This window comes from Eleutherodactylus coqui, chromosome 5 (assembly GCF_035609145.1).
Source record: "Eleutherodactylus coqui strain aEleCoq1 chromosome 5, aEleCoq1.hap1, whole genome shotgun sequence".
In the NCBI taxonomy this organism is placed as follows: Eukaryota; Metazoa; Chordata; class Amphibia; order Anura; family Eleutherodactylidae; genus Eleutherodactylus; species Eleutherodactylus coqui.
This window is the reverse complement of record NC_089841.1, coordinates 39,094,490-39,121,513: the sequence shown is the minus strand read 5'-3', so window position 1 is coordinate 39,121,513 and position 27,024 is coordinate 39,094,490. Positions and strand designations below refer to the sequence as shown.

The window sequence follows — 27,024 nt, the reverse complement described above, 5'->3', positions numbered from 1 at the left end:
CCCTGTTGGTAAGATTTAGGTCCAAGATAGCAGATCCCCTTATTTTCTCTTCTACCTTTTGGAAGATAAAAGTTGTTGGACTCATAAGTTTTGCCTGAGAGAGATTCCCAACAAATGTCTGGATAGTTAAAATCTCCCATAATCACCATGTTGTGCTTTTTTGAGAGCTTGACCATCTGATGTAGAAAGAGTTCCTCCATATCTTCTGCTTGTCCAGGTGGCCTATAGTAAATGCTTACAATGGTGTCCTTTCTGTTGTTCTCTCCTTGTATTCTTACCCAAACAGTTTCTACAGATCTCCCATGCTCTGAAGCTTGAATCTCTGTGCAGATGGATGTTTTCCTAACATACAACACAACACTTCCTCCCCTTATTTTAGAAGAACAAAATAAAAACTGCATATAGCAGTATAATAAACCTCCGGGCTCCTGTTTAATATTAATAAAGCATTTATTCTCCAAAAAGCAGGCTAAACAGAAAAAAGTTCATATGCCAGAGTGTGGCTAGAGGGGTGCAACTCCTACCCACTAACTCTGGCTATTAGGGGTAAAAGACAACGCCTTCTGCGCTCAAGGCGCCTTTCTGAAGAGGTCAATCCCTGTCATTAGGGTCCCCGCTCGGCTCCAGGTGAGTCACAATTCTCCTGAAAGGGTTTTTTTTAATTGAACATTTTTAAAGATGCATTAGGCGCTTTTACACATTTTCCCCCCTCTCCATGACAACAGCAGCTGAGATTACCTTCCCCGGATAGGGCAGGAAGCATAATGAGAAGTTTAACCCCTTCCCTCCATATGACATAAGCGTACGTCATGTCTGCGGGGTACTTCCTGCAACTGGAGGTACTCTTACGTCATGTGGAGCCGGCTGTCACTGAAAGTAACAAAAAGTAAAGTCCTCACTGGGGAAGTGTCAGCAAAAAAATACCCCTACACAACTATATTGATGAAACAATGAGTTCGGGTAGTGTCACATGGGCAATCGAGATATTGGTGCGAGAAAATCGCGTCTTTGTTCCCGAGATTTGAAGCGTCTGCGCTGCTTTTTTTCACCAAAACTTTGCTGCGATTTACCATTTTTTTCTCGCAATTGTGCTAAAAAAATTTTCAATAGAACGTTCTAATGTTAAAAAGGCATCACACCAAAATCCCAAGTTTGTCCGTTGTGATGCCGTAAAAGGAGGCTCAATAGGAAAACATGGGGGATTAAAAAAAAAGATAGGGCATTCTGCTATTTTTTTTATCTTATCATCGCATGAGGAAAATCATTGGTTTCATAATTCAGCATTTTTACTCCTGATTTCCTCGCCCTTAGGCTCAGAAGAGGGCGGCAGAAAGTAATTTCATTTTTTTTCAAAGATATTTTATTTTTTAAAAGTAGTACAGCAAAAAAACAAAAAAAACAATAGCAACTTAGAACCATCATAATCCCGCTGACTCCCAGAATAAGGCTGCTTTCTCTCGGGCGACAAAGTCGTGTGAGATCTCTGCGGTGAGAGACGCTCTAATATGAACCCCATTCCTTTGAATGGCATCATACACATGAGCGATGACTTCCTGCACGGCACCGCGATGCGGGAAACACATGAGCCGTGTTCTATCGTTCTGTGTTCTCTCACATCGCAGCGCCAGTTGTTTTCAGTGGGGCTGGCGGCATCACACCACATGCTAAGTGCGCAGGATGCGAGGTCTCCCATTGAAAACAATGGCTGAAACTCCACCACCCTCCACCGCTCCTGTCAGGATCCCTTCTTCCCCGAAGTGATGCAAGTCTGTTTGGGGGAGCGTGATATGGGGGCGGGATTCATGGTCTCATATTGCGCTCTACCGTGTGAAGTTAGCCTGAAGTTCTTGTGCCATTTTTGTGGCAGTATGCACACTATAGACCCCTCCTAAATATGGGGGTGCACTTTCTTTCTATTTGACTCCAATTAGAATTTTTTTAAATGTCTCCCCGCACATTATACATTAAATAGTGGCATTGAAAAATACAACTCGTCCCGCCAAAAATCAGCCCTCACACCGCCGAGCTGACGGGAAAATAAAAAGGTGATTGTCAAAAGATGGCGGCCGAAAATACATTTAAAGAAATTACATATCTTTGAAAAAAATATCTAAGTAGTGCAGCACAAAAAAATCTCCATATATTTAGTATCGTAGTAATCGGACTGACCCACAGAAAAGAAGGTATCAGGTCTTTTTTGTTGTGACTGCATTACGTGACGTTACACACACAGCCAACCACACACCTACTACACAGCTGCATCACACAGCTCAGCTTCATGCATCACAACCAGCACAGCAGTCCTGACCACCTGGTCATGTGATCCATGACTCCTCCCACACATGTGACTGATCACATGATGGTGACATCATCACAGGTCCTGGAAGCTGCTGTGGGCTCTGCAGGTGAAGGTATGTGTGTCTCTCATGGCAGGGCCCCTGGGGGGAGGTGAGGATTAACCTCTTCACAACCACTGTTAACTCCTTCAGGACTGGCTAAGCGCTAGCCTTTTTGTTGAGAAAGCCTTATTTTTCTTCATTCCAAGAAGCACAACGTCTTCTCCTCCCCGGGGGGCTCCTGCGGGACGTGTTGTACTTGTCCCCGGGGGGCTCCTGCGGGACGTGTTGTACTTGTCCCCGGGGGGCTCCTGCGGGACGTGTTGTACTTGTCCCCGGGGGGCTCCTGCGGGACATGTTGTACTTGGCCCCGGGGGGTTCTTCCGGGACGTGTTGTACTTGGCCCCGGGGGGCTCTTGCGGGACGTGTTGTACTTGGCCCCGGGGGGCTCTTGCGGGACGTGTTGTACTTGGCCCCGGGGGGCTCTTGCGGGACGTGTTGTACTTGGCCCCGGGGGGCTCCTGCGGGACGTGTTGTACTTGTCCCCGGGGGGCTCCCGCGGGACGTGTTGCACTTCTCAACGGGGAGTCTCCCGCGGGACGTGTTGTACTTCTCACCGGGGGGTCTCCCGCGGGACGTGTTGTGGAGTAAAGATTATTTAAGGGGACCAGATTTTCCGTGAGTCAAAGTGGGACAAAGAGGTGTGGTCAGGGGCGGGGCTTACCACAAAGTATGATTTTACCTCCATCACTGGCGTAACTATAGGGGATGCAGTTGCACCCGGGCCCAGGAGCCTTAAGGGGCCCATAAGGCCTCTTTTCTCTATATAAGGAGCCCAGTACTATGTATAAAGCATTATAGTTGGGGGCCCTGTTACAGGTGTTGCATTGGGGCCCAGCAGCTGATGTCAGCCTGTAGTGGTCGCACCTGACCAGGCTGCTGGGAACCAATAGGCTATGATTAAGGGCAACATGCTTGCCTGAAACATGTAAGCCGGCACCTGTCCGCTGTTCCTCCATGTCTGCCTGTCGGGATCATTTAAAAGGATTGAAAGCTTTTAACCCAACGCTGGGCTTTCTCCATTTTCCTGTACCGCAGCCCCTCCACCACAGCCCCTCTGCTAAATTCCATTTCCACACCAGCCCCTCCACTGCATTACGTTACACTGCAGCCCCTGCACCGCGTTCTATCCTACCATATCCCCTCCACCACATTCCATTCCAGCCCCTCCATCGTGTTCTGTCCTACCACAGCCCCTCCGCCACGTGGCGATCCACTGCAGACCCTGCGCCACGTAACGTTCTGTCCTACCGCACTCCCTCTGCCGCGTTCTGTCCTACCGTAGCCCCTCCGCCTTGTGCTGATCCACTGCAGACCCTCTGCCATGTAACGTTCTGTCCTACCGCAGCCCCTCCGCCTTGTGCTGATCCACTGCAGACCCTCTGCCACGTAACGTTCTGTCCTACCGCACCCCCTCTGCCACGTTCTGTCCTACCGTAGCCCCTTCGCCTTGTGCTGATTTACTGCAGACCCTCTGCTACGTAACGTTCTGTCCTACCGCAGCCCCTCCGCCACGTGCTGATCCACTGCAGCCCCTCCGCCGCATAATGTTCTGTCCTACCGCACTCCCTCTGCCGCGTTCTGTCCTACCGTAGCCCCTCCGCCTTGTGCTGATCCACTGCAGACCCTCTGCCACGTAACGTTCTCTCCTACCGCAGCCCCTCTGCCACGTGCTGATCCACTGCAGACCCTCTGCCACGTAACGTTCGGTCCTACCGCAGCCCCTCTGCCACGTGCTGATCCACTGCAGACCCTCCGCCGCATAATGTTCTACCACAGACCCTCCGCCATGTTACGTATCACACAGCCTCTCCGCAGAATTCTGTCCTACTGCAGCCCTTCCGCTGTGTTCCGTTCCACTGCAGCCCTCTTTTTGGGCACAATGATGGCTTGCTTCCACGGGGAAATCGGGCGTGCTATCAGGCCGAGTTTCGCGGCCCAATATCTTTTATATGGAGTACACATGACTTTTTGATCGCTTTTTATTTCATTTTTTTTTCTTGCAGACGGGGGAACTAAAAAAGCGCAAATCAGGCGTTTTTGAAAATTGTATTCTAACAATATTGACTCTGCTCGGAGCATTTTGTCTTCTCTCATGACTGACAGCTTTTTGTGTAGCATCATGTTTGAGGTTCTTGCGATAATTGAGCTAAGACCTGTTTCACGCAGGCGGCGCGGTGTCACCGCAAGAAAATCACAGCAGTATCGTGATTTTGTGTCATGTGACTTTGTAGCACCACGTGTCCAGCTGTGTCCTTCATCCCCTGCTAGGCTGTATAACAGCCGGGCTCTCAGAGCAGAGAACAGCTGGATGCAGAAGGCAAATGGGGCCCCACTTGCCTTCTGCATCCCCCGCTCGGAGCACAAGGTGATCGCTCAAGATTTTTTTGAGCAATCATCGTTGAGTCTAAACCAGGCTAAAGGCCTAATTCCCATGGGCGGATTTCGCCACATATCACGCGGCGGAATTCTGCGGCGTTGCGCCGTAGCTATTAGGTTCTATTGAACCTAATAGCGCAATGCTCACAGTGCAGAATTCCACTGTGGAATTCCGCCCTGCGAAATCACTCATAGTCACCCGCGGCATGTTCTATTTGCCGCGGGCATACACACGGACGGCTTCCATTGCAGTCAATGGAAGCCACCCGTCACGCTATCTTCCGCTGTAGCATATGACGCTGCTGGCGCGTCATGCGCTGTACTGCGCATGCGCGCTGGCACGGGATGCGGGACATCGGGCAGCGGATCTGGAGGGGAGTATGAGGTCTCTGGGGGGGTGCCGTGACGGACTCCGCTGCAGATTTCCGCTGGCGGAGCCCGTCACGGCCGTGGGCACTACGCCTAAGAGTGGGTAAAATTCATTGGGATGCAATGTAAATTCTGGAAGCCATGCAAATATGTTGGGAGAGTTTATGCTGATGGTTGTTAAAGCCAAGGGGTTTGTCAGCCAGAAGCCAAGTCAACGGGGAGAGGGGGAACGGTTTACATAGGACCTTAGATACCCCACCACCGAACACATCCACCATGTATGGGATGTCATTCCCAAAGGGTCGCATCTTCTGAGGGGACTGGGTAGGATCTAGGTAGTATCTCAAGCGATGATTCGCCAAGCGTTACTTGGTGGCTGCCTTTTGAAATAAAAGTACAGCAATGTTGAAATCGGGGTAAGGAGAGCGAGTTACTTAGGTCCGACTCCCTGCCTAGAGCTGTCATTAGGGGGCATAGCGTGCGACTCCTGGTCACGTGATCATTGCTATCCAATGGATAAGGCGATCGCATAAAAGTTTTAAAAAAAGTTAAAGTTTCATCTCCCCTCATGGATCAGATCAAGCTGAGAGTACTCACCTCCGTCATCCACGATGTCCCACAGCGTTCTGGTCCTGCAAGGATCTGACGCCGTCTTCTGCGCATGCGCGCCAGACGTAAAGTGACAGCACATGCGCAGAAGGTTGGGGAGCCCGGGAAATGTAAAATCTCCCCGCTCCCGGCTAGAATAAGTAGACGAGAGCAGGGAGATGTCACCACGGGCCGCGGTATGCTGTCCCCAGTCACATGGATAACGGCGATCATGTAAAATACAAAACGTTTACGTTTCATCTCCCCTCATTTCCATATGTGCACCTGAGCATTCCATTCATCTCCATGTGACGGCCAGATGGGTGCGTGCCTGTACTCCACTATCTCCAGCAGTCCAGTAGGGATGAATGGAGCAGTAGCATAGTGTGCTTGTGATTGCAGCGCCATTCTTTCAGGGTCACTTAGGACACCCTCTCGCATGATTCTTACGTTTCTGCGCTTTTATTTTCATACCATTTACTGTGTGGTTTAAATAAGAAGTTAGCTTCATTATAAAGGTCACACAATACTATATAAATTACATGGAAATGTTTTTTAACCCCTTAGTGATGTGGCCATTTTTTTGTACATAAGAATGCAATGATATTTTTGGATTTTCATCCTCACTTTTTCAAAAGCCATACCTGTCCATCAACATGGCCGTACGAGGGCTTGTTTTTTTTTTGCGTAGCCAGCTGTAGTTTTTATTGGTATCATTTTGGGTTACATATAATGTATAAATTTGAACGCAGTAATGCAAAAACATTGCATAAACATGCATAGACGTTCTTTATTTATGCATCGACAGCCCTCTTATGATCTCCAATAATTGTTTATTTTTACATGAGATTTTGCATGATTTTTACAGTGTCTCATTTTATTTCTATTCAGCTCCCTCCTATGTAGGATCCTCTGTTGATATCTTCTATACACAAGTATTTTCATGAGTAATCGGTTAAGCATGAAGAGAAACAGAGACAAGATGGCTGAGAGTATATTAAATCTCACCCTAGAGATACTATTCCAACTTACTGGACAGGTGAGAGATTCTGATGATGTCACATTACATCATTCTCATCTATCGTAATAACAGATGATGTCACTGGAGAGGTGAGAGATCCTGATGATGTCACATTACATCATTCTTATCTATGGTAATAACAGATGATGTCACTGGGGAGGTGATGGACTCTGGAAATGTCTGCAGTAATATTTATTACTGTCTCCCCATACAGGATTACACAGTAGTGAAGAAGACCTCTAGTGATCGCTGTCGGACCCCTGTGTATGATGGATGGGGAAGACCCCTGAGCCCAATCACGAGGCCCCCACCTGACCCACTGATACATGAGGACATCAATGTACAGAAGATTCTAGAACTCACCAACAAGATGATTGAGCTGCTGACTGGAGAGGTGATGCTGCAGGGAATGCTGGGACATTATACAGTAACAGCACTGGTGGCTTCTGGGTAATGACTGTATATTGTGTTGTCAGGTTCCTATAAGGGGTCAGGATGTCGCTGTCTATTTCTCCATGGAGGAGTGGGAGTATTTGGAAGGACACAAGGATCTGTACAAGGATGCCATGATGGAGACCCACCAGCAGCTCCCATCACCAGGTAATAGACAGGACTAAATGTGTACTATATATAACAATGTTCTGTTTTTACGGTTACAGCAATACCAGCTGTGTGTTGTTTTTTTTAAAATAATTTTGCATGTTTAGCTATGACCCAAATAACGGAATACAGACTATAGAGACATAGACCAAGATAATATAGAATACAGAACATAGAGACATAGACCCAGGTAACAGAATACAGAATGTGAAGACATAGACCCAGATAACGGAATACAGAGCATGGACACATGGACTCAGATAACAGAATGTAGATCGTAGAGACTTAGACCCAGATAACGGAATACAGAATGTGGAGACGTAGATGCAGATAACAAAATACAGATCGTGGAGATGCAGAGCCAGATAGCGGAATACACAACGGGGAGACGCAGAGTCAGATAGCGGAATACACAACGGGGAGGCGCAGAGTCAGATAGCGGAATGCACAACGGGGAGGCGCAGAGCCAGATAGCGGAATACACAACGGGGAGACGCAGAGTCAGATAGCGGAATACACAACGGGGAGGCGCAGAGTCAGATAGTGGAATGCACAACGGGGAGGCGCAGAGCCAGATAGCGGAATACACAACGGGGAGGCGCAGAGTCAGATAGCGGAATACACAACAGGGAGACGCAGAGTCAGATAGCGGAATGCACAACGGGGAGGCGCAGAGCCAGATAGCGGAATACACAACGGGGAGATGCAGAGTCAGATAGCGGAATACACAACGGGGAGACGCAGAGCCAGATAGCGGAATACACAACGGGGAGACGCAGAGCCAGATAGCGGAATGCACAACGGGGAGACGCAGAGCCAGATAGCGGAATGCACAACGGGGAGGCGCAGAGCCAGATAGCGGAATGCACAACGGGGAGGCGCAGAGCCAGATAGCGGAATGCACAACGGGGAGGCGCAGAGCCAGATAGCGGAATGCACAACGGGGAGGCGCAGAGCCAGATAGCGGAATGCACAACGGGGAGGCGCAGAGCCAGATAGCGGAATGCACAACGGGGAGGCGCAGAGCCAGATAGCGGAATGCACAACGGGGAGGCGCAGAGCCAGATAGCGGAATGCACAACGGGGAGGCGCAGAGCCAGATAGCGGAATGCACAACGGGGAGGCGCAGAGCCAGATAGCGGAATGCACAACGGGGAGGCGCAGAGCCAGATAGCGGAATGCACAACGGGGAGGCGCAGAGCCAGATAGCGGAATGCACAACGGGGAGGCGCAGAGCCAGATAGCGGAATGCACAACGGGGAGGCGCAGAGCGAGATAGCGGAATGCACAACGGGGAGGCGCAGAGCCAGATAGCGGAATGCACAACGGGGAGGCGCAGAGCCAGATAGCGGAATGCACAACGGGGAGGCGCAGAGCCAGATAGCGGAATGCACAACGGGGAGGCGCAGAGCCAGAGAACAGAAAACGTAAGTAAGAGTGCAGTATACAGGATGGCCTGCAGCGGGTGAGAGACAGGCATTCTGATACCTGCAGGAAGAGACAACACCTCTGCATGTGGCAGACTGTGATGTAAAAGGATCAGTTCTTACCACACTCAGCGGGAAAAAGCTGGCTGCTAGCCAGAGTGAGGGACAGGCTGTAGAAGCATCCATCAGGAACTCTGAGCCTGAGGTCCTGTGTGGACCAGCTTGGGCCCGTGACCAATCTGAAAGAGGTGGGCGCCCTCTGGATGCTCCGAGCGGGTTAGTGATGGGGAACTTGTAGGTTTTGAACTCTGGACATTATATGAACATTTGTGTATGTTGCACATTTGCTGTGTTCTGAAATAAAACTGGCAGGTGCCAGACTTAAAGAAACACGAGTATCTGGAAAATCTTTCCAGACGTGTGGTGCCCATTCCTAGTAGCACTCCATTCAGTCTTCTCATTGTGGGGGCTGCAGTGATCCTGCAGTGGGTAAAAAGGGGGCACACTAGACTCTCCCTCTGAGATTGATAGGGGTCTCAGCAGTGAGACCATTACCAATCTGCAAGTTATCCCCTATCCTATGTATAGGGGATAACTTGAAATTTGGTTCAACCCCTTTAAAGTTCATCATACAGACAAGCATACTTATTTGCATATGGAATTTTTCCACTTGACTTGAAATTTGTATATAAATTGTATAAAATATCTATAGAATTAAGATTATTTTACTCAAAATGGTTAAACCCAATATGCAATTTTGAAATGTGTGTATATATAAATTGTTATAAAATATTAATATAATGTCAAAGAGACTGTCGCCTACTTTTAGTTCTATGAGCTAAGGTTATGGGTTGAAAGTAGCTGACTCACTGATTCCAGGGATGTAACTGTTATACGTACCTCCCCTGGTGTGAATACTGAAAGCCGGCGCCATGCTGCAAAGTAGTCGTCCCATTATAAAATTAGATTGGGTGGACCAGTTAGTGGTAGCTTTCAGCGCTGACACTGGTGAAGTAACTATAACACTCAGGTGACCCTGAGACGGGTCACGTATTTTCAGCCCAAAAGCTTAGCTCATAGGGTTAAGACTAGGTGACAGATTCCCTTTAAGGTTTTTTCAATTACTATTAGTAAAATCCGCTTTATTTTTTTGGCAGATGATGGTATCAGGATCTCAGAGGGACATCTAATATTTGCAGATTGTAAAACAGAAGATTGTGGTATCGCACAAGATACATATGAAGAACCCACTATTATCCCATATATCTTTTCAGCTCATCATAGCAAAGATCCATCATCTGATCCTTTTACACAGGTCCCATCTTTTAATTTATCACAGATTTACAAACAGAAGAAAAGTCACAGATTGGGAGAATATCAAGGGCCTCACACAGGAGAGAAGCCATATTCATGTTCAGAATGTGGCAAAAGTTTTAGCTATAACTCAGTGCTCATTAGACATCAGAGAAGTCACACAGGGGAGAAGCCATTTTGTTGTTCAGAATGTGGGAAATGTTATACTCTGAAATCACATCTTGTTGTACATCATAGAATTCACACAGGAGAGAAGCCATTTTCATGTCTACAGTGTGGGAAAGGTTTTACTGCTAACTCAAATCTTGTTAAACATCAGAGAAGTCACACAGGGGAGAAGCCATTTTCATGTCCAGAATGTGGGAAATGTTTCGCAACGAAAGCTCATATTGTTGAACATCAGAGAATTCACACGGGGGAGAAGCCATATTCATGTACTGTATGTGGAAAGCGTTTTATCCATAAGTCATCTCATATTGCACATCAAAAAACTCACAAGGAAAAAACATTTTCATGTCCATAATGTGGGAAATGTTTTTCTTGGCTATCGGATGTTGTTAACATAAGAGAATTCACACAGGAGAGAAGGGGTTTTCATGCCCAGAATTTTTCTCAAAAAACTCTTGCTATACATCAGAGAATTCATACAGGAGAGAAACTATTTTTATGCTTCGAATGTCTAAAATGTTTCGCAACAAAAGCTCATATTGTTGACCCATTTTATATTCACAAATCACAGCCTAAACTTTTGTTCAGAGTTGTTTTGTTAACAAATTGTGTAAGCTACATGTTATACTTGAGACAGGCAAATCAATTTAGTGTCCTGAGGGATCCTTCACACTGGCGAAGGTGATAACGGGCTGTAAATCACGGCCTGATATCGCACTTGCCAACATGTGAAAGCCCTGTGGATACGAGGCGTTTTTATGTGAAAACAGCCCCGTATCACTGCGGGGGTGAAGGGAATCCCCTGCTGTGGCAATCACAGCTGCGGCAGAAGATTGCAAAGATCCCCATTGCAAACTAACCAATCTTGCAGAAAAATAGGACATGCTGCGATGTGTTTCCCGCATCGCATCAAGGTGGCATGGGTGAAAACAATGCTAATGTGCATGAAAACATCCAAAAAAATGGGTTTCATATTTTTGTGAGATTTGTGCTTCTCGCACTGCATAAATCTCACGCTATTTTCTTGCCAGTGTGAAGGCAGCCTAAGAGGGAGAATCTAACGAAGCACTTGTGGCAGTTTTCTGTCATAAAAAAAGTTCACAAACTCTTTAAAAAAAATTTTTAAAAAAGCTAATCTTTTTTTAACTTTGATACTTTTTAAAAAAATCTGTGAAGTCTCGCTGAAGTAGACTTGACCTAACATGGCTGGACAGATGTACTTTAAAAGTTTTAAATATATCAGGGGGCAATAAAGAGATCTCTGCAATGGAAAGATACCTAGGTCTGTAACAAGTGGGCGCTCTAATAGCTATATATACAGTAGATATATCAGAGGTTCGTACAGAGATCTCTCCCATCATCTATTTATACCTAGGACTGTGACTATAACAAGAGGGTGCCCTCTACATAGAGGAAAAAAGATTTCTGCACCAATATAGAAAAGGGTTCTTTACTGTAAGATCAGTAAGACTATAGAACTCTCTGCCTGAGGCTTCATTCACACGGGCGTATATCGGCTGTGTTTTCACGGCAGGCCGATATACGCTGCCCATCTGAGGCATTGGTTTCCAATGCCTCATTTCAGATGGGCATATTCCCGATGTATAAAAATTAGAGATGAGCGAGTGTACTCGCTAAGGCACATTACTCGAGCGAGTAGTGCCTTAGCCGAGTATCTCCCCGCTCGTCCCTGCTCTCCACCGTAACTCACCTGTCAGCCGTGGCGGCCCCGGAATCTTTAGAGACGAGTAATGTGCCTTACCGAGTATACTCGCTCATCCCTAATAAGAATAAATGGCCGGCAAAGGTGGTGCATATGGTGTGCATACCTGCCGGCCGTTATTACGCCGGTTGTGAAAGATAGTTCTGGACCTATCTTTCCCGGCCGGAATACGTAATACCACTGCTGAACTTCTTTCCCTCCCCCTCTCGTCCCCTTGCTGGCTGTTGGCAGTGGGATGGGGCGGGAGATTAGACTAGCTCCCACCCCCTCCCATTGCCGTGAGAGAGGGAGGTTGTTTAGCTCACCCTTCGCTCAACAGTTTCTCAGGTGCAGCGTATACACGCCGTATCCTGGGCCATCTGAACCATTACATGAACGGGAGATGCAGCCGTGCCTTGGCTCACACGATTTTTTTGCCACGGTGTGGCCGTGACGCGGCCAGCCGGAAATTGTCGCGCCCGTGTGAAAGAGGCCTGAGGATGTGGTGATGACGAACTCACTGAAGGAGTACAAGACGGGTCTGGACACCTTTAATTGATTGTAATAATACCATATGTTATATATGAGATTACTTCACAAGGGTTGGTGGTCCAGAGAGTATTCTGACTGCCAATTTGTTGTCGAGAATACATTTTTTTTCCCCTAAAATGAGGCTTCTACCTCATTGCGGTTTTTTGCTTTCCTCTGGATCAACATTGCAGAATAATAGGCTGAACTGGACAGACAGAGTTTTTTTTCATCCTTACACACTATTACTATGTTAATTATAGCAAGACCTGGCGTAAATTATGATGCAGATCCTCCAGAAGGAAGGTGATTAAGATCTGTTGTAGACCGAAACGCGTCCTTCTGTGTGACTAATGTTTTGACACTTCAACAAATAAAGGCTTTGATTCTTCATACACAAGAACCTTTTTGTAAACTTTTTGGATGAATAGCCATGACGGACCGCACACCCGCGCTGCCTCTGGATAAGAAGATCAAGCCGGACTCTGGAGCGGGGTTGGATGGAGTGAGGTGGTGAGCACATTTATTTTTCTATGCAAATCATCATCAGTTGATGTAGATTTAATCTGCTGGTAATCAAAAATCTGCCAAATTGATTGAGAAACTAGAACATGTGACCCGTCGGCTCCCCCCTTACAAAAGCTGTATTCTCTTTTAAGGTGCAGAATGAAATATTTCAAAACTATGGACATGTATAAATTAAAGTTTACCGTTACCTTCATGTAAACAGCTTTAGTGCTACGCATGCAATTATCAATAAACCTATTAAGCATTGCCTACTAAAAGCAAATAGAATTCACATAACAGACCTTTATGCCTGTATAGAATATTCCTAGCATCCGTGTTCATGAGGATCAGAGGGCTGGAATAAGAGTCAATCCTCCCTTCCCTGAAGTCTCCTTCGGTTGGTTGTGTGCAGTCGGGCAGCCCTCCCAGGCCGGTTACCTTCCCACCGCGGTCCCTCCGCGTGGGGATAAGTGTGGGGCTGTACTTGGCCTGCGGTGCCTGCTTGACGTTTTTTGCTCCCTGCCCTGCAGCGGTGTGTGGTGGCCTGCTCAGGGCTTCCGGGTTGCGTCATCACACGTGCGTTTGGTGTCGGCGGGCAGGTGGTGGAGGCCATTTGGCAGCGGATTCAAAAGGAACTGAGAGAAGTACAGAAGCTGGATTGGGACAGTGTTTTCTGTCTGTACAAACAAGCCTTCAGTGCTACCTAACATAGGATAAGTACTCAAGGATCTGAAACCCCCGTACTGGCTGGTACCTACGGTGTTGTAAGTAGCCAGTGGGGCACATCACACACAGCATACATTTACTGCCTTGTGTCTTGCCAAGCCTACAGCACTACCTAACATAGGATGAGTGCTCCAGGATCTGAAACTCCCGTACTTGCTAGTACCTGGGCTTTATGGATGATATTCAGATGCTGGTGAGGGATGAAGTCTGCTCTGCCCCGCCCTGCCTTTCATGGGGTGACACCCTCCTCTAAACCTGCTACTCAGGCGGCTGAGAGACCTTGTAGCAGGGGAGCAGATTCTGACTCTGAGAGAAGGTTCTTCACTGTCAGAAGTCAATCAGAAGGACATGACTAAGGATTTCTCAGGACGAGGAATATAGGAGGGGCGGCAGAGATCCACCTTTTCTTTTCATAGTTTTAAAAAAAGCAGAAAGGAGTGGTAAAAGCCTGATGTTGGAGCCAGCTATAGGGGCATTAAGAGGCGTTATCCCTTTACTGATGAGCTATGTACAGTTTGGGATGCCATTTCAAAGATTGCTATGCAGGCTGAGCGTGCCTGCTTTCCATTGAGGATGCTGCTCATCTAAAAGATCTGTGGATCTTAAGGAAGGCCGAAAGTCTTTTTAAAAAGGTTTACTGCTCAATCCTCATGAGCCTGGAGTATTACCTTAGCAGGATGAGTGCTCCAGTGTCTAAACCCCCATCCAGGTGGGGGGCAGCTTCAGGTCCGCTTAGACCCGATGTTGCAGCCACAGGTGTAGCCAGAACCCTGCATGTTTGGTCGGGTCAGTTGGAGATGCATGTTCAAAACAGGATACCAAGTAAATGGACTTTAGATTCTGAAAATGGCAACTAGTTTCTGGTAGACTCCGCCTCTGACACTGACTAAAGACATGATCTGGTGACACGGTCTCTAGGGGCAGATGATGCTCTCTGCCTTTTTATGTTGGCGTAGGTAAGGACGCCATCCAGTGGGGGTGAGATTATAGGCATTTTAAAGAATGGGGCTTGCTGTGTGGAAAATGCCTGGATCTCAAGAATTGTAAGAGATAGATACCATATAGTTGGATGTCTCAACCCCCCACAGATTTTTTTGGACCACTACAGGCACTCCTCTTTAGATGTCTCTTCTACATCAGGGAGTCAGGAATTTAATAAAGCTCAATACAATAATACCAGTACCCAGGATCAGCAAAGAGGGTGAGGTTGATCAAGGGGGGTGCTGAAGGATGTATATTTGCATATTTCCATTTTCCCAGAAGCTCAGAAGAGTCTCAAATTTGTGGTCATTATGGGAGGTAAAGTAAAGCACTTTTCAATACAGGTGCCCTCCTTTCAGTATATCTTTGGCTCCTTAGTTTTCACAAAAGAGTTGCTATTTTAGGGAAAAGGTCTATTACAATCATCCCTTATTTAGACCACATCCTCATGGTAGCAGAGAACAGGGACCTACTATTATCCCATTTCACTATTGCCATCCAACTGCTGCAGCATCTAGGCTGGTCAATAAATGGGAGAAGTCTCACACAGAACCCAGTCAGCAGGAAAGGTTCCTAGTCATCATACTGGATTCAGTACGACAGCGTTCACTTCTCCCTGCAGTATGGAGACAGGATCTCATCCTACAAGTCTTGCAGTTTCTGAGGAAACAGTTGTACTATCGGGACAGTCATGTCACTGTTGGAAAAACTGACAGCTTGTTTTCCAGAGGTGGCTTGGGCCTAACACCTTTCAAGGACGCTCCAAAGATTTGTGCTGTCCATGTGCAACCATGGACAGTCCTCTTTGGATAAAAAGGGAGTGAATTTCTTACCGAAAATTCCTTTTTTCCGAGTCATCCTGACGGCAGACATGGAGGTTGCACCTTGACCTTGTAGGGACAGGAAGCAAGAGACTTCAAAAGGCTCTTCCTGCCTCCCATTCACCAGTGTCTTCTAAATTACTTACATGGACATGTCGTGGTTAACCAAGGAAGATTTTTATTGCTCCGAGACAAAATTAACATGGTTAGTTCTATTTGAACATAAACAATAACAGGGTAGCTTACCCGATTAACCAAAGGAAATATGCAGAAATCTACCGCATAAACAGAAATGTCCACCATAGGAGCCTCTGGGCTACTGGTTCGTGCCCGCATAGACGTAGATATAATCGTGTGAATTTTTGGGAGGGAAATACGTGCCGTCAGGATGACTTGGAAAAAAGGAATTTTCGGTAAGAAATTCACTCCCTTTTCCCGGCGTCATCCTGACGGCAGACATGGAGTATACCAGATTAACTCTTTAGGGAGGGACCACAGCTTGCAGGACCTTTCTCCCGAAAGAGAGATCGGAGGAGAGGTCCGTATTCAGCCTGTAGTGTTTTGCGAAGGTGTGCAGGTCGGACCATGTGGCTGCCTTACAAATTTGGTCCGGCGTCGCCATAGCCCTCTCTGCCCAGGAGCAGGATACTGCCCTGGTTGAATGGGCCTTGAGTCCTTCCGGGATAGTTCTGTTGCAGGAAGAGTAGGCCTGCTGGATGGTGGATTTTATCCAGCGGCTAATGGATCTTCTAGAAGCCGCTCTTCCTCTGCCCGGCCCCTGGAATTGGACAAAAAGACAATCAGCCTTCCTGAAGGATGAGGTCTGCTCTAAGTAGCATAAAATGGCCCTCCTTACATCCAGGGTATTCTAGTCTCTTTCCCTCTCGTTTTGGGGATTTTGACAGAAGGATGGGAGAATAATTTTTTGCTGTCTATGGAATTTTGAGACTACCTTTGGGAGAAAGAAGGGGTCTGTTTTTAGTATGACCCTATCGTCCTGGATTAATAGGTAAAGTGTCTTACAAGATAGGGCCTGGAGCTCGCTCACGCGCCTTGCCGTTGTGATAGCTACCAAGAACACAGTTTTAAATGTGAGGAACCTAATTGGTATCTGCTCGATAGGCTCAAAGGGATCTTTGCACAGGTTTTGGAGAACTAAGTTTAGGTCCCATGGGGGGACCATACTACGGCTAACTGGCCTCATTCTCTCTGCCGCTTTCATAAACCTGCGGATTAGTCTATGATCCGCTAGGGGCTGATCTAGAATGGCCGAGAGTGCTGATACCTGCACTTTCAGGGTTCCCGGTCTCAGGTTTTTGTATAGACCCTCCTGGAGGAAATCCAAAATCTCTGCCACTGAAGTGTCGAGATTGGAGACTTCCAGCCCCCTCCAGGAGGAGAATCTTTTCCAGATTTTATTATAGATAGCTGAGGTCACGGGTTTTCGGGACTGGCGTAACGTCGCGATGACCCTAGAGGACAGACCTTGTCTTAGTAGCGTCTGTTCCTCAATATCCAGACCGTGAGGTTCAGTCTCTCTAAGTTGGGGCATAGAACTGGGCCCTGCGTTAGACGATCCTTCCTGGATGGAAGGCGGATTGGTTTCGTGATGGCGAGTTTTAAGAGTACCGGAAACCATGCCCTTTTTTCCCAGTGTGGAGCGATTAGGATCAGCGTGATGTTGCTCTGCTGGACCTTCTGAAGAACCCTCAGGATCAGGGGTATGGGGGGAAAGGCGTATGCCAGACTGAAATCCCAACTCTGGGAAAAGGCGTCTAACCCCTCGGCCCTGTCCCTCGGATCTAGGGAAAAGTAGGCGGGGCACTTTGAGTTTTTTCTGGTCGCGAACAGGTCCACCTGTGGACTGCCCCAGGGTTCCGTAATAAGATGGAACTCCTCTTGACTCAGCGACCATTCTCCAGGGTCCAGGCGTCTTCGACTGAGGAAGTCGGCTGTCTGGTTCTGGGACCCTTTGAGGTGGACCGCTGTCAGGGATTGTACCGTGGTCTCGGCCCATCTGAAGATCCGGGCTGTTAGTTTCAGCAGATGAACGTTTCTGGTGCCCCCCTGGTGGCGAATAAGTGAAACGGCGGTCACATTATCAGAGAAGACTTTTATGTGTCTCTTCTTTAGGATATCCTGGGATCTGTGAAGCGCTTCCCAGATGGCCCTAAGTTCTCTGAAATTCGATGTCTGGGCACGCAGCGTTGGTCCCCACTCGCCCTGGAGCAGGCGCTGCCCCACTTGCACTCCCCAGCCAGACTGGCTCACATCGGTTACTACAAAGATGAAGGGTTCTGCCACCCATGGGGACTCAGCTTCTAGAGTGTCGGTTGACCGCCACCAGCGGAGGGACCTTAAGACAGATGATGACATGGGCATCCTCCTATCCAGAGAGATGGGTGTCCCATCCCAGTTACCCAGGATGGCTCTCTGTAGTGTTCTGGAGTGCGCCTGGGCCCAAGGGATAATGCCAATGCAGGAGGTCATGAGGCCCAGGAGCCTCATTGCGTCCCTAATTGCCATTTGCTTCTTCTGGCCGCCCTCCTGTGCTGCCAGTCTAAGACTTTCCTGTCTGAGTGGAGGCAAAGACAAGGTCTGTGATACTGAGTCTATCTGCACCCCCAGGAAGGTTTTCCGTGTCTCAGGGAGAAGACTAGACTTGGGGAAGTTGACTATCCACCCCAATCTCTGAAACAGAGAGATGACTCTGCTAGTATTGTCTCTGAGGATCTTGGATGAGGAGGCGATCACCAGGAAGTCGTCCAGGTACGGGATGATATTTATACCTGCTACATGGAGATGCGCCACCATCTCTGCCACTATTTTAAAGAATATTCGGGGTGCTGTAGAGATGCCAAAGGGTAGGCACTGAAACTGAAAATGGCGTACCCGGCTCCCTATTCTGATGGCAAACCTCAGGTATTTATGATGTTCTGGCAGGACTGGGACGTGGTAGTACGCGTCTTTTAGGTCGACGGTACTCATAAAGTCCCCTCTTCCGATCAGAGTTACCGCTGACCGGACTGTCTCCATTTTAAACCTTTTGTAGGTAATAAATTTATTCAGACCCTTCAGATTAAGAATCATCCGAAAACTGCCGTTTGGCTTTTTTATCAAAAATAGAGGCGAGTAGAATCCCTGGCCCTGCTCTACTGTGGGGACCCGAACTACCGCCCCCATTTGCAGCAGCTTAGAGATTTCATCTTTAAAGATGTCCTGCATGGCAGGGGATTGTGTGGGGGTGATTCTGAAGAAATTGGGGGGCCGGGTGAAGAATTCTATCCTGTACCCCTGGGCTATGAGCTGCAGGACCCACGGGTTATCTGTAATCTCTTGCCATTCTTGGGAAAAGTTCAATAGTCTGCCCCCCACCTGGTACTCTTCTATAGGGGTAGGGGTTGTTTTTATCTTACCCCTGCCTCCTTTGGGGTAGGACCAGCGCCCCGTCTTTCCTTTGCCCTGGTATGGCTTAAAGGATGGTTGGCGTTTATAGGGAAATCCCGTTCTGGCTTGATCCGGGAAACTGTGGGTTTTGTCTGTAGCTCTTTTTAGGATCTCCTCCAAATCTGCGCCAAAAATGTGCTGGTCTTGAAAGGGGATGGAACACAATCTTCCTTTGGAGGCCGTATCTGCCTTCCACGTTTTTAGCCAGACTGCCCGCCTGGCCATGTTGGACAATGCGGCGCTTCTGGCCGCCAGACTCATGGATTCGGCGGATGCGTCTGCCAGGAAGCCTGTTGCTGATTTTAGTAAAGGCATGCATTCCAGTAATGCCTCTCTGGGGGCCTTCTGCTTAATTTGGTCGTCTAGTTCCCCTAACCAGAGGAACATCGACCTCGCCACGGAAGTCGCTGCAATGTTGGACTCCAGCGTATAGGCCGTTGTTTGCCAGGCCCGTTTCATCAACGCATCAACCCTGTTGTCCATTGGGTCTTTAAGATGAGAGGAGTCCTCAAATGGCAGGGCTATCTTTTTGGCCATTCTGGCCACTTGTGCGTCCACCTTGGGTCTTTCTTTGTACTCGCGGGACAAGTAGAGATGTCTGTCCGCACAAGCCCATTCATGCATGATTACTTTTTTCAAAGTATCATTGACTGGAAACACAATGTGATTCCTTGGTCTGAGCCCGCCGAACATGTCGTCCTGTACGGACCTCGGCTCGACCACATCCTCTAGCTTCATTGTATCCCTGACGGCTCTGATCAGGTCATCCAGGTCCCCGGATGAGAAATAATACTTCCTATTCTCATCCTTGGTGTCAGAGGGATGGTCCAAGAGTTCGCCGTCTGACAGGTTGCCCAGGGATTGCTCAGAGTCTGAGCTTGACAGCTGTATGTGGCTCGCTCTTTTAGTGGCCCTTCTTTCCCGCTGGGCTGGGGGGAGACTGGAGATCGATGCCCGAACTTCCTCCCTGACTAGGGATCTAATATCATCCCTAAATGCGGCCTGTTCATCCGTAAGGATCTTGGAAGTACAGTCCTGGCATAGCGGTTTTTTATACGCCTCATCTAATTTTTTGAGGCACAGGGCGCATTTCTTGTATTTTTTCCTAAGGTCCTGCTTAGACCGGGTGGATTCCCTGTCCTGCAAAAGACACATGCATGCACATAAGGGAAAACCCCACACAATGCTAAATCCCTGGGCATAACATTCCTGCAGCAAGTCACACTTACAGTTTGCAGGGCTTCCATCTCTGATTCCTTTGCAGTCATACTTGCCAGAAGTGTAGACAGGATCAGGCAGACAGATAAATCCTTTTCTGAAGGTATGCTGCCAGTGGAAGCCTGCTGATGGCGTCTGACGTCACCACGTCACGCTGCGTCATTGGCTCCGCCCCCCGACGCTGCGCGCGGCCGCGCCAGCATGCCTGGAGGAGAGAGGCATCTGAGCCTGTGGCCCGCCGCTCTCCCCAGCTGGAAACGCTGCACGGAAGCCCCGTGTACGATGCAGGAGTGGACTCGGGGACCTCTGGTCCGCCGCTCTGATGCTCTGCGGTGGTGATCCCCGGGCAGTGAGACCTGTGGCCCGCCGTGGTCCCGGACCACGCTGACTCTCCGGAGGGGAGGTGAGCGGGGAAGCAGCCCTGTGGACCGTCAGCCCCGCTGTCAGCAAGATTCCTTTTGGAAGAAGGTAAGAGGGGAAGCGGCCCCGTGGACCGTCAATCCCGGTGTTATCCTGTAGCTCCCTGGAGGGAGCACCTCTTGCATGTCCCTGTAGGGACAGGAAGCACTGGTGAATGGGAGGCAGGAGGAGCCTTTTGAAGTCTCTTGCTTCCTGTCCCTACGAGGTCAAGGTGCAACCTCCATGTCTGCCGTCAGGATGACGCCGGGAAAAAAACAGTAATAACAAGCATAGTAAAAAGTTCACTCCGCTGGTGGTTGTCAGAGACCAACTTAGCAGGGGGTATAGACTGGTTCCCGAACCCAGTGATGCTGATCATGACAGATGGCGCTCAGGGTTAGGGGGCCCAAGTAGATGGTGCATACATCCAGAGAACCTGGTCTCAGGAAATCGGTAACAATTGTCAGATTTCAGAGTCAGGATGGTTGATAGGTCTAAGGCACTAGACTCAAGGGCAAGTTCTTCCCCAAAACAGGTGGCAAGCGGGAAGACCCTGAAAGATCTCAGAGTTTAACCAAAGGGAAAGATGTTTTCAGACAATGTCGCAGTGTGGCATATGTTCGGCACCAAGGAGCAGACAGGCATCCCTGCAGACCCACTTGGGGATGTTCAAAAGGTGACGGCGGATTTCCTTAGTCACCAATGTGGATCAGAAGAACAGTCACTTTCACAAAAGGCCTTCTAGGATATAGTATGCAGGGGGCTTCTTGAGAAAGACATGTTCGAGGTGGAGAGAAGCTCAGTGCTGAGCCTCCATGCAGAGTACTGTAGTTACCCTTCAGCTAGCCTTGGGTAAGGTCTCAGTTGAGAGCTATATACTCCTTTCACAAAGCGTTGTTTGAACAAAGCATGTGAGTTCCCATCAACCTTGGTCAGCTTGCAACTTGAAAGAACAAGAGGCAGTTAGCACTCAGAATGCAGTACTGCTACAGATTCAAAGTTGTCCAAGTTTGGAATTGACTCACAGTTGCTGAGTTGAGCTCCATGACTGAGAGGAGAGTGCAGACTTTCCCAACTCAATTCAGACTACTATCTCCAAAAAAAAAAAAAGGGTGGGGGACATTTTTCCCCTTTACCCCATAGATCATCCAAGGGGTATAGATGCGCTAGTTCAACATGGGGGGCAGGGTTTGGTTTATACCTTTCCTCCTGTTCCCTTAATCCCTAGGGTGTCGCAAAGCTTCAAGCATGCAAGAACTAAGTTATCAGAGGTGAGTGGGTCACTAGGTTTTTTTTTTAAAGCAACATAATTACAAAAGCGTTTCTCAGAACTTGAACGGGATTTTTTAGGCACTGTCAGTGCCTCCATTTAACCTAGAGTCTATATCGATTAGGTGTGAATTAAATCTTTCTAGAATAATCTGAAGAATGATAAGGAACAAGCTTGCAATTGCCTGGGTGTCAGAAGAGCCGTTCTGTAGTATATTGAGTCCACAAAATAGTGGAGGAAGGATAACAAGTAGTTTTCTGCAGTTCCTGGGAAATAACAAAGATACAAAAGTGGCTATGAGTTCCGTATCTAGGTGGATCCATTCTGCCATTGCGGAGGATTACAAAACGCTTAACAAGCCAGCCCCGGGGGGCTCAGAGACCACTCCACCACGGCAATGTCTGTTTCTTGAGCAGAGCAAACTTCCGCATCCATAGACCAAATATGCAGGGCGACAGTGTAAAAGGCCACATATCTTTATCAACCATTGAAAGTTGGATGTTCAGGCTAATGAGGATTTAACCTTTGACTCAAAGTCTTGTCCATGGGGGTCCCGCCTTAAATTTTGTTTCTCTGGTATTTCTCAGCTGGGTGCTGTCGTGGAGACGATAGGGACAGGTAGATTAGATTTACCGGTAATACTTTTTTCTGGGAAATCTCCGGTATATTCCCTCCTTTATTTTTCTTTTTTCATTTTTTGATTTCGTGATTGAGGAAAGCTTATTTTTTAGTTAGTGTCCTACCTCCTAAAAGGGTTTTGTTATAAATACTGGGAAAGGGGGGGAGCTTTAAACCTCCTGGTGTGCTTCCTATCCTATCAGGGGAAGATAATCTGAGCTGGGTGCTGTCGTGTAGACTTCCCGAAAAAAGGATTACTGGTAAGTCTAATCTACCTTTTGTACCCTAATAAAGCAACCCTCCAGAGCTGGAGAAACAAAGGTTGCCATACCAGATTCTCTGCCTGATGTACGCTGTGTAGAGATGAGCGAGCATGCTCGTTCGAGCAGTAGCATACTCAAAGGTGCTCGTTACGCGAGCGAGCACCACGCGGTGCTCAAGAAAATTTCATCTCCCCATGCCACATGTTTAGTGCCATTTTTTTTATCTAATACACATGCAGGGAAGACTTTGGCACCTCCTGCTGTGACGTGCCAACCCTGTGCACATCTATATCAGTCACTGGCTGGGCTGATCAGGTTACCTCCGAGTATAAAAACTTTGGTCACCTGAGGCTCGCCTCACATGCATGCTGCATTAGCTGAGGGACAGACCTGCTGCTATTCAGGGAAAGCGATAGTGTAGGGTAGAGGTTGCGGTTAGGCAGGGCTCCTTGTTCCAAGAACCCAACAGTCTTTTCTAGGACTACAACTCCTCTCATTGTGTGCATCAGCAGTTTGGCTGGCTGGGAGCAGTAGTGCGCACAAAGTATTGTCAAGCATCCCGGCTGTATACTGCATACTGTTACCGGTTTTATGCTATACTGCTAGTGGTGTACAGAGACTAGATAGGAACTAACAAAACTTCTATCATTTTTTAATATTTTGGCCGCTCAAAGCGTACGCTATGTACCCATGTGTGGGTGCCGTCAATCCACGCTATCTAACAACAGTATACACTGTTTATTGTGTCTATCTAACTCTGATTTTGTGTAGCATTTTGTCCAAGTGCATTATCCAACATGATGAAGACTAGGGGTAAGAGACGTGGACATGGGCATCCAAATGAGGGTGTGGGCAGAGGCTGAGGTCCTGGGCGGGGTGAAACAGTGCCTGCTGCTGAAGGATTAGTAGAGCGCTGCGTATCTATGCTCCCCAGCTTCATCTCACATTTTGCAGGTCCGTGTGGTAGACCATTATTAAAAGCACGACAGTGCGATCAGGTGATGACGTGGATAGCGGATAACGCCTCCACTACTTTATCCAACACCCTTTCACTATATTATGTTAGTAAGTGGTGCTACCAGAAACACTGGTACTATAATTTCCTAATGATTACTAGTATATATATATATATATGTATATATATTGTCCCAGCTAGTATAAAGCAGCTCTCTTGCCTGCAGGAGAATATCTGTCTACCTGCCAGGGACCACTCTCACTGATATCCCAATGTGCTGCAGGCTCCTGTTCTGAAGACCAACCCCACCCCCACCCCTTTTTATATCATATGGTATCCACACATATAGCGAATTAGTGCCAAAGACGTCAGTTGATTTCCCGCTCACTTGCCCTCTGAGGATCCGCACACTGACTGCTGGCTCAGTAGCCGGAAGGTCCTGCGGCTTTGCTGCTATTTCTTTGTTGCAAGTACAACTACATTTACTGGGAGTTCTACTGTTTTATTTCTTGTGTTATACCACCATCTAGTGGTGAATTCATGGAGGCTCATTCACATGTATATTCACTGACCAAAAACACTGCTTCTCTGCATTTGTTTTATGCGTGTAAATAAACCACAAGCAATGCCATTGTTTGCCAGCATGAGGGCAGATTCACGCACACATTTTTTCCCAAAGATATTTTATTTTTTAAAGTAGTGGAGCAAAAAAAACTCTATAAATTTAATATCGTATTAACCCTTAGAATAAAGTTATCATGTATTTTTAAAAAATGTACCAAAGCTACTGGTAAATTTAAAAAAATCATGAAAATTGATGTTTCCTCGTTTAGGCCTCATTTAGACGAGCATTTGTATGTGTAAATTTTTCTGCGCAAAACGAATGCGTAAATAAATTTCCGTGATGAAAGCGTGCATTACACAGAAAAAACGCACCTGGGAGTGTTTCTCCATCGGTAAAACTTGGTATGCGCAGCTAAATGCGCATGAATCTTTGAGCATCCGGAGATAGATCCTCGCACATCTATTCGTGGTCCAGCCCACTACAAGGTGTCATAAATTGGGTATTATCAGGCCTCTGCTTCATTCTGCTTCTGGTTCGACCTGGATGTGCAAGACATTACTGGACTTGGAGACGTCGTCGCGAGATTATATTTTCTTTGGCTGGTTCGTGTTGCGTGTATGTAGCCTTTCGTGTTGCACGCCAGTGGATGTGTTTTTGACTACCTTGGTTGGGACCAACCTAGTGCTAGCAATAGTCCTGGGCCGGTCAGGAGGAGGAGGACTAGGAGGTACTGGGTGCATCCGATGGTGTCACAGCATAAACGTATTGGGCAGTTTTACTCCCTGTACAAGATCTGACGTGTTACCCGGACAAGTTCATCACCTGTCGTTTGTCATGTTTGATGAACTTCTGGAGGTGGTGCATTCTGGGATTACCCACAGAGATACCTACATGCGTGAGTGTGTCTACGTTTATTAAATGGGTACGGATCCTGTAGGACTGTCCAGTGGCCAATGTTAGAAACAATGTCCATGTTTCTGCCCAGTTCCCCCTGCGTAGAGGCACGCGACAGGGCTGCCCTCACTATAGAGCCCCTTGCAATTAAAGGGGTTGTCTCGTGGCAAACATCAAAATTTTACCTTACCCCATTCCCCCTGTCACCCCCCTGGCATAAAATAGCAATTTAAAGCGGTTTTTAAGCCGCTTACTACTCACCGATCCGACGGAATATGAAGTTTTAAAAATCTTCTGCCTAAGATGGCCGCCGGTCCTTTCCCAAGGATGCACTGCGGTTTTCTCCCATGGTGCACCGCGGTTTTCTCCCATGGTGCACCATGGGCTCTGTGCGTTCCATTGCCGATTCCAGCCTCCTGATTGGCTGGAATCGGCACACGTGATGGGGCGGAGCTACGATGACGACGCGGTGAGCAGCTCTCCGGCACGAGCGGCCCCATTCACCAGCCAGAAGCAGGGACTGCGCAAGCGCGTCTAAAAACGCCAGAAGACATCAGAATTAGATGGAGCCATGGAGACGGGGACGCCAGCAACGGAGCAGGTAAGTGAATAACTTCTGTATGGCTCATATTTAATGCACGATGTACATTACAAAGTTCATTAATATGGCCATACAGAAGTGCTTAACCCCACTTGCTGCCGCGAGACAACTCCTTTAAGGTTCTGACATCACCGATTATAAAGGGGTTCAGACTGCACAACTATAAAGAGCGCATAGCGCTGTATGCGGATGACACCCTTCTCTTTCTCCAGGATCTGGAGTCGTCTCTTGACTCTGCTCTCACTATTTTTGATGGATTTGGCCTACTCTCTGGCATTAAGGTTAATTAGCATAAAACTCACCTTGTCGCAGCTGGACAGCTCACACAACGTATCTGGGTGTAAGGCTGGGTTCACATGGGGCGTATTCCCGGAGGAAATTTTGCGGTTTGGCCGTAGCAAAAAAGACGCAAGATTTCCGCATCAAAAGCAACAGGTTTTGAAGCGGCCCAGCCGCATGCTTTTCCATTGCGGTCGGCGTTCCCATAGAGGAGAGCGCGGCCGCAGCAGAATAAAAATAATTGACATGCTGCGGCTGGCGAATCCTCACTGCAATGGCGGCTTATGCCAGCTTTGCCGCGACGGATTCACCGTTCCGTGTGGACGAGATTTCTGAGAAATCTCGTCCACATGGCTGGCTAATCCTGGGCTAATCCCGTGGCAAATCCGCCCTGCGTGAGCCCAACCTTAGGGTGTCAGCGGATGCCTTTAGTGCCCTTAATTTAACCCCCCTTCTGGACTGGGCAGAGGGAACGGTGGCACGCTGGGCCTCTCTCCCACTTACCCTGGTAGGCAGAATTAATTTGCTTAAAATGAAACTGCTGCCGAAAATTCCGTATGTCTTGCATAACTTCCCTGTCCTTGTTCCAAATAGTTTTTTTCCCACGCTAGGTAGGATTGTTCTCCGCATTCTGTGGAGAGGTGTCCTCCCCAAGTTTAAAATAGAGACCCTGTGCCTCCCGATGAGCTGGGGAGGTCTAGCCTTACCCTACTTCTACTACTATCTGGCCAGTGAATTGGTATATGCTGGGTGGTGGCTGTCTTCATCAGATTACAACCCAGTGGTGAGCCTGGAGCGCAGGTTGCGGGCCCTGATCAAAGTCTGAGAGCTTTGCTGATGCGTGGCCCCTTCTCTTCTGCTGTACCTCTGCCCGATCCTATGCTGGTAACACTCAAGGTGTGGCAGAAGGCCTTGTAGCTGGTGCCTGTAGAGAAAGTTACATGGTGCCTGCATACTCCCTTTGTGGAACAATCCACACCTGTGATGC

The 27,024-nt window shown here is 48.0% G+C and overlaps 1 long non-coding RNA gene and 1 pseudogene across 1 annotated transcript; both read left to right on the top strand.

Moving 5' to 3' along the window:
- LOC136628745 (zinc finger protein 585A-like) overlaps positions 1 to 27,024 on the top strand; it is a 183,923-nt pseudogene that overhangs the window by 137,964 nt on the left and 18,935 nt on the right.
- Positions 2,380 to 7,033, top strand: LOC136629243 (uncharacterized). The gene is made up of 3 exons (XR_010792935.1): positions 2,380 to 2,411; positions 6,624 to 6,842; positions 6,968 to 7,033. It is a non-coding gene; the product is annotated as an uncharacterized lncRNA (long non-coding RNA).